This window comes from Rhinolophus hipposideros, assembly GCF_964194185.1.
Source record: "Rhinolophus hipposideros genome assembly, chromosome: 19".
Classification (NCBI taxonomy): domain Eukaryota; kingdom Metazoa; phylum Chordata; class Mammalia; order Chiroptera; family Rhinolophidae; genus Rhinolophus; species Rhinolophus hipposideros.
The window spans coordinates 19586707-19594047 of record NC_138065.1 but is presented as its reverse complement, the minus strand read 5'-3'; the positions used below and the strand labels follow the sequence as shown (position 1 = coordinate 19594047).

General features: G+C 38.3%; 1 pseudogene across 1 annotated transcript; it reads left to right on the top strand.

Annotated features, from left to right (window-relative positions):
• Positions 1-4290: 4290 nt before the first annotated feature.
• On the top strand, positions 4291-5100 carry LOC308487406 (CUE domain-containing protein 2-like; annotated as a pseudogene). The gene has a single exon. The product of its transcript is annotated as a CUE domain-containing protein 2-like (transcript).
• Positions 5101-7341: the final 2241 nt, after the last annotated feature.

Below are 7341 nucleotides of genomic sequence, written 5' to 3'. Positions count from 1 at the left end.
TATAACTGTGGCAAATATGGAATAATGAAAAGAGAACAGTATTGGAATCAAGGAGAACTATAACAGCTATGTGACTTCTGATAAGTTTCTTGTCTGAATTTGTTTCCTGTCATGAGGATTAAATAAAAGCATGTATAGAGACCATTTTCCTTGATCTCATTAGTATAATGGGATGAATGAGGTCAAATTAAAAGTATATTTCACTAGCTTTTGCCCCTACCAGCTTGCTCCTTACAGCATCCATCCTTAATGGTGACAGAGATGCCATCTGCTCCCCTAAAATCCCTAGCCCACTTGCAGTTAGGCAAGGCCATAGGACTTCTGATCATTAGGTCATAAGCTGAAGTGATGTTTGTTATGACAACTTAGCGTCTTCTGATTAATACACACATTTTTTAACCTACAAATTTCCTACAAGTAATAGTAAATTTCTAGAAGCGTTAATGAATATATCCAGTCAGTTATCATGGGACATCCTGCAGATTCCACTGCTACTTCTGAAGTACATATTCACAAGCCCCCACCAGGGGGCTCTAATCACCTACTGGGCACTTCAAGGTGCTAAAACTGTTGGACTGGGATAAATTCCTCTCTTCCTCTATTTTGTATTACACTGCATCAGAAGATGACCAATATCTTACTGAGTTTTAATAGACTTGCTCCTTTGCACATGCTCTCTCTCTCACGTTTACTTGGCTCTCTCGCTGTGACCCAGACAGGGTCCATGGGCAAGAGATAAATCCAAGTGACACAGAAGTCTCTTGAAGACTTAAGTAAACTCAGAATCTCTCCTCTCTCCTCTTTTATGATGACTCAGGCTTTGATATGTGGCAGGCACATGATATCTGGCTCTTTCTTTCCTTAGGATAATTGTTTTTCAGAAGAATCCTCAGCACCCTTCATAAACATAGATTTGCCCCAATCTATTCAGACACACCTGAATGCCCTTAGCCTCAAGCTGAGCTATCCACTCATCCATGTGAACTATCACGTTTGTGAAATATCCTTGGGAGCACTGGGGAAACAGGAGTTCAATAAATGGTGAGGGTGCTGGTGGTGAAGGTTAGTTACAAGCAGTTGGCATGGTCAGCTTCTTTTTCTTGTTCCTAAGATTTAGAAGCTTCTTTTCCTCTTCTTCACCTTCTCTATTTTTCATTCCTTTGTTTCAGTATTGTCGGAGAATTTAATTAACTTTCACTCTATGCAGAGAAGTGCAGCCCTTCCTGGTCACTGGGTTGGATTTGTTTTTCTATCCGATAGGAACAGGGAAAATAAGATGATCTCAGAATGTCTCACATCCGCCCCAACTCATACACAAGATTTTAAACTTTGTTCTTTTCAAATATTGATAAACACAATTGTTAAACAATTTTCTTTCATTTTTCCTCATATTTGAATCTTCAGGCTTTTTGAAATTCATGAATTGGGAATTTCCCAACAAAAATGGGAGTTTTTGATGCTGCAAGGATTTTAAAAGAATTCACGTTTCTTTCAAAGTACTCTTCAGTAGGTGTGTGTATCAAACTTTCACTTAGCTAATTTATTTCTACTAAAAGTGAATTGTTTTATTTCCTTTAGATAATGCAAAAGGAATTTTTTTCTGCTGCTTTTAAGAGATAAAAATCTAAAGATAATATTTCCCAGTATAATAAGCATGTGGGTGTTACTTTTTCCTCTGTTAAGAGAATAAACAACTCCATTCACAAACTGCCAATAAATTAAACTAATACTAGTGGAATTTGAAACTTAGTAACAATAATTGATATATTGTTACTTTTAGTAACAATATATTGATATATTAGTAACAATAATTGTATTTATTGTTACTAAATAATTAGTATTTAGTAACAATAATTGATATATTGTTACTGATATTTTTGGGGCTTCTTTGTTGATTGGAAATTTTATTGAAAAGTGAAAACCTAATAATAGAATTTTGAACTAGAAGAAAATTTATTTAACCAAAATACCTTATTATATATAAAAGAAGCTGAAGACCCGATAGTTTACATTATTTACCCAGACACAAAGTTAGTTAATAAAAAATCTAATTTTGTAGTTTCTATTTACTAGTTTAAAAATAGTTGTTTACAATAGGCATTGGTTTATATTTACATTTAGGCAAAACATGAGGAAGAATTTTGCAAATACTGCACACATACTGAATATGCACTAAACCCAATCTATTTTTTTTGTCATCATTTGTAACAACTACAAAAATTCCCTCCTCTTGCTAAAGATAAGAAAGGAAAAGAAAGGAGGGTTATAAAACAAATAGAGTTTTAAAACCTGCATTTATGAGAGAAGTACTGAGAACTTGTCCAAAAAACAAACAAAAAAGACATCCTACTTTTAGAGACTCCAAAAGGTCCCATGCTGTTGATTTTATGGACCTGGTGTTTCACATGACCAAACTAAAGACATTTTACATTCATGTTGACAAGCTGCACTTTTTACTTCAACAGAAACATCGGCCTCCTTACTAAGTAGGCATATTCAATTGAAACCTGAAATAATCCAAAACTAAATAAGGTAAGGAACAAGCTTTCATAACCAAAAGGGAACGTTACAATTACTGTAACAAATGTGATGACGTGTATTTGAGGACAGTGTTCTGCAGGGATAGAGAACTATGAATCCTTCCCTTGATATCCCCTCCTCCAATTGAATCGGGCATATCCCTCATGTCTAATACACATTGTTACTATAGAAAGCTGTGCCAGACACCTCTTGTGTACCATTTCAAGTCTGTTCAGCCTCCTCACCTCTAATCCAGCTGCTACCTGTCCAATGTGTGCTTTAGCCAGCTTCTCACAGGTGCAAACTAACAGTTTCTCCCAATGTGCCTCTCACTTCCTGCCTTGTCTGGAGCTTCTTCCATGCCTTCAGGGAAGGAACACCTCTGGAAACCCGCTCAATACTTGTATCAGTCAGAGTTCAATCAGAGAAGTAGAACCATTAGAGGTTTCATAAATATTTATATTTGTTTCAAGGGTTTGACTTCACACAATTGTGGATGCAGGTTAGGCAGGCTGTCCTCGTGTCAGTGGTATTGTTTTATTGTTGTCTTTCTTCCTCATTTGGCTGTAAGCTCAACAAAGGCAAGGTCTTCATCATGTTTTTGATGTATTCATTAATGTATTTCCACCACCAAGAAAGGTGTCTGGTAAATATTTTTTAACTAAATACATTGAAATGTTTGAATTGATAAACTATTCTAAAGATCACAGTTTACAATAGAAACAAACACTAACTTAGAGGCATATATACAGTGGTTTTCCAAGGATTAAAAACTGAAACTACCCTCCTTTAACATTTTAAGAAGTAATCTAAAAAACAAGAACATAGTGAAATTTTCTGGATTTTCAGAAGATATTTGGCTCTGCCTAATTAAGAAATTAAAAACCAACAGAAATAAATAGTATGAAATTTTAAGGCTGTGTATGCAAGAAAATTAGCATGATTTTTCCATATGAACCGATGGTAGACAGTGCAATAGAGAAAAAGTTCAAACACAAAAATCAACGGCACAAAACATAGGAGGGACCCAGGGTTGGTGTAGACTACCCAAACAAGACATCATTTTAGTGTACTCTTCTGCCAGAAAGACAAACTGAATGCTAAACTTGGTCAGGTGGGAAGCTGGAAACGTGGTTAGGTATGATGTCACTGATAGGCTACTTAAATGGTTGTGCTTTCTGTGCAGAACAAAAGCTTAGTCACAGGGTGGTGGGCTGTGTGGCACTATTCTTCAGCCATAGTGGTACGTTCAGCAGAGGTTATGTCCTCTGATACAGACTGGCTTGATTATTCCAGTCTTTCCCACTACATGCTGACTCACCCTTTCTAGATGATGATGCATGTATATATAGTACCTCATTTATAATGTATTCGAAGCAACTTTTCCTGGAATTAGGACGGTCTAGAAATAGCCTTACAGTTTTCTGTGTCAGATATATACTTGGTCTTTGGGCATATGCATGACCACTGGCGGAAAATTTCCTAGGTGATGAAGGAGATGGAAGAGAAAGAAAGAGAAGGGGGATGAGGACAAGAAATTTTACATTTATTGGGTTCTTTCTAGATGCCAGGAACTATGCTAAAAACTTAACATTTATTCTTTCATAATGTTCTCTCTGAGGTGGCCATACACTATTATTCCTAGTTTATGGATGAGGAAGATAGAACTTACAGAGTTAAAGAAACTTGCTTAAAGAAACACACCGGGGATGAGAGCGGCACCACGCGGGACAAGTTGCCGGCGGCCCCTGACCGAGCAGAGGAGAGAGCATGGAGCTGGAGAGCATTGTCAGCGCAGTCCTCCTTGCCTTTGTCCGGACGCACCTCCCAGAGGCTGACCTCAGTGGCTTGGATGAGGTCATCTTCTCCTATGGCTCGGGGTCCTGGAGGACCTGGGCCCCTCAGGCCCGTCAGGGGAGAACTTCAATATGGAGGTCTTCACTGAGATGATGGAGGCCTATGTGCCTGGCTTTGCCCACATCCCAAGGAATACAATAGGGGACATGATGCAGAAGCTCTCAGGGCAGTTGAGTGGTGCCAGGAACAAAGAGAACCTGCAACCACAGAGCTCTGAGGTCCAGGGTCAGGTGCTCATCTCCTCAGAGCCTCTGCAGCGGACTGAAAAGTTCAAAGAAGAGACCAGGGCTTCTCCTGCTGCTGGGGACACTCAAGATGAGGCAGCTGGCGCTGAGGAAGAGCTGCCGCCAGGGGTGGATGTACTCCTGGAAGTGTTCCCTTCCTGTTCGGTGGAGCAGGCCCAGTGGGTGCTGGCCAAAGCTTGGGGGGACTTGGAAGAAGCTGTGCAGATGCTGGTAGAGGGGAAGGAGGAGGGGCTACAGCCTGGGATGGCTCCAACCAGGACCCGCGCAGAAGTGCATGATGGTAGATAGTGCAGAGGATGAGAAGATTCACCGGCCCATGGCTCCCAAGGAGGCCCCCAAGAAACTAATCCGATACATTGACAACCAGGTAGTGAGCACTAAGGGGGAGCGATTCAAAGATATGCGGAACCCTGAGGCCAAGGGGATGAAGGCCACATACATCAACCTCAAGCCAGCCAGAAAATACCGCTTCCACTGAGGTGTTCGCTGGACTCTGCTAGAGCCTTCTAGGCTCAGATCCCAGAGGGATGCAGAAGCCCTACCCGCCCCCCCACAGGGTCCGCCCTAACTCCTGACCCTTTCTCTTACCTCTCTGCCCCACAGTGTTAACCTCCTCTTGGAGCTGCACAGTAAAGGTGCCCCCAGGATAAAAAAAAAAGAAAAAAAAAAAAGAAAGAAACACTCCAATAATTATGATGGAACAGAGACTCAAACAAAAGCAGTCTGATTCCTAAACCTCTTCTCTTAAACATTGATCTTTTTTCAATATTGAAAGCTTAAATATTAAATAAAAATGTAGATTGACATAACAAACACCTATATGCCAATCACCTAGAATGAACATATATTAGTTCACTGTTTTGGAAATTTTTAGGCCACTCTTTTCTCAAATATGTTTTGTGTTCCCTTAGCTCTCTTTTTCCTTTCTGTGACTCCAACTACATGTCTGTTAGATCATCTGACATTATCATACTATTCCTTTTACTTTGTTCATTTTCTAAAATAATTTTTATTTTTCTTCCTCAGTTTAGATAATTTCTATTAACGTGTTCTTCCACGTAGTTCTTTCATACCCAACTACATCCTAACTGGAAGTGGAAGTCTCCTTAGAAAGTTTCTTAACATTGCACTCTCAGCAACTACTATAAATTGCTCTCAGTTGGAATTTGAGATTAAATCCATTTGCCATCTTAGACGTGTCTGAGAATTGTGATAACAATTCAGAACATTTCCAAGGCAATGACATCAATAGGTACTAAAATATTCTCAAATTATTTGTCTTATAAACTAATTATATGACATCTGAGACACCTGATTGTTTATTTGTATATATCCAACCTTGTTTCAGAAAGAATATAAGATAATTAAAATAATAATAATAATAGTTACCATTTATTAAACTTATGAGCAAGTTTCTTTATACAGTTTTTTATTTATATATAATCTTATAATAATTTTGTCTTAGTATTATTATCACCATTTTTTTTACAGGTAAGAAATTTTTAAATAGATTTCAACTAACTTCCCTGGGGCCACATAAACCTCAGATTTTAACTTCAGTCTGTTTTAACCGCCATAATGTTCTAACTTCTAAAACTGTAGGAGACACTGGTGATTTTCTCAGATCACTTCTCCAGGGCTTACACACCCATCCCCCAGCTGCTGGAACAATCAGCTACAGAGGGCTGATAAAGCGTCTCTCTCTGTATACTGCCTTACCTAGGGTTTTGTTTTTGAACATCATAAAAGTGACATATCACACTACATGAATTGCTATCAGCATATCCTCCCTAGAACGTGAGCTCCATGAGAGCAAGGACTCCTGTCTGTTTTGTTCACTGATGTGTCCCAAGTAACTAGCACAGGGCCTGGCATGTATAGGAGCTCAACACATATTTATTAACTGAATCAATGGCAATAGGAATCTTCTAAATAGTTTTTGTCCTTCTCTTCATATCTCAAGTTTGACAGTTAAGCTTAGTTACTTAACGGATTGAGTGATTGTGCTGGTTTGGGTAGCTTACTTCCTGCCTTACTGCACTGGCCCATGCATGAACTAAATAAACTGCTATAAATAAACCCATTTCAGTAAGTGTGAATTTTTTTGCCTGCTTATCTCTACCGTCTCATTTTAATTAGTCCAGCCAGAAATAATTCTTCAATACAATGAATTTTGCCTTAGTCATAGAAGTTTTAAGATAAGACAAAAATGTGGATTTCCTTCCTTCTGCTGCTAAAACTCAGATTCTTCTATGCAAGAATATTTAGCCCAACAGCTCAGTGGTTCATGGGTCTGACCAAATATTAAAATCATTATGGTCCTGAAATATATATGTTGTTTTTCTATGTACCATCATTGGCATACTTTATTCATTTTTTTTATGTAATTTACACTGCATCATGTCCTTGAGTCAAATGTTTTATTTACATAGAAAGTTCCTTCTGAGATTTCTCTGTTGTTGTTGTTTATATGCATTTCCTAATTTGTATATTATGCATATATCTTTTTTCTTTATTCCTGGGATAGAGTCTTTGCTAAAAGTCTCGTTTTATAAAATCTTTAAGATGTGGAACGTTACTAGGATTTGCTAAGGTATTTCATCTAACAGACAATGGGGTGTAGTGCAGTTTGTTTTGTTTTTTAATGGGAGAACTATGCAGTGGAGGATAGAGGATATTTTGTATATTAAAGCAGTTCTTTGAAATGGGAGAAAGTCTC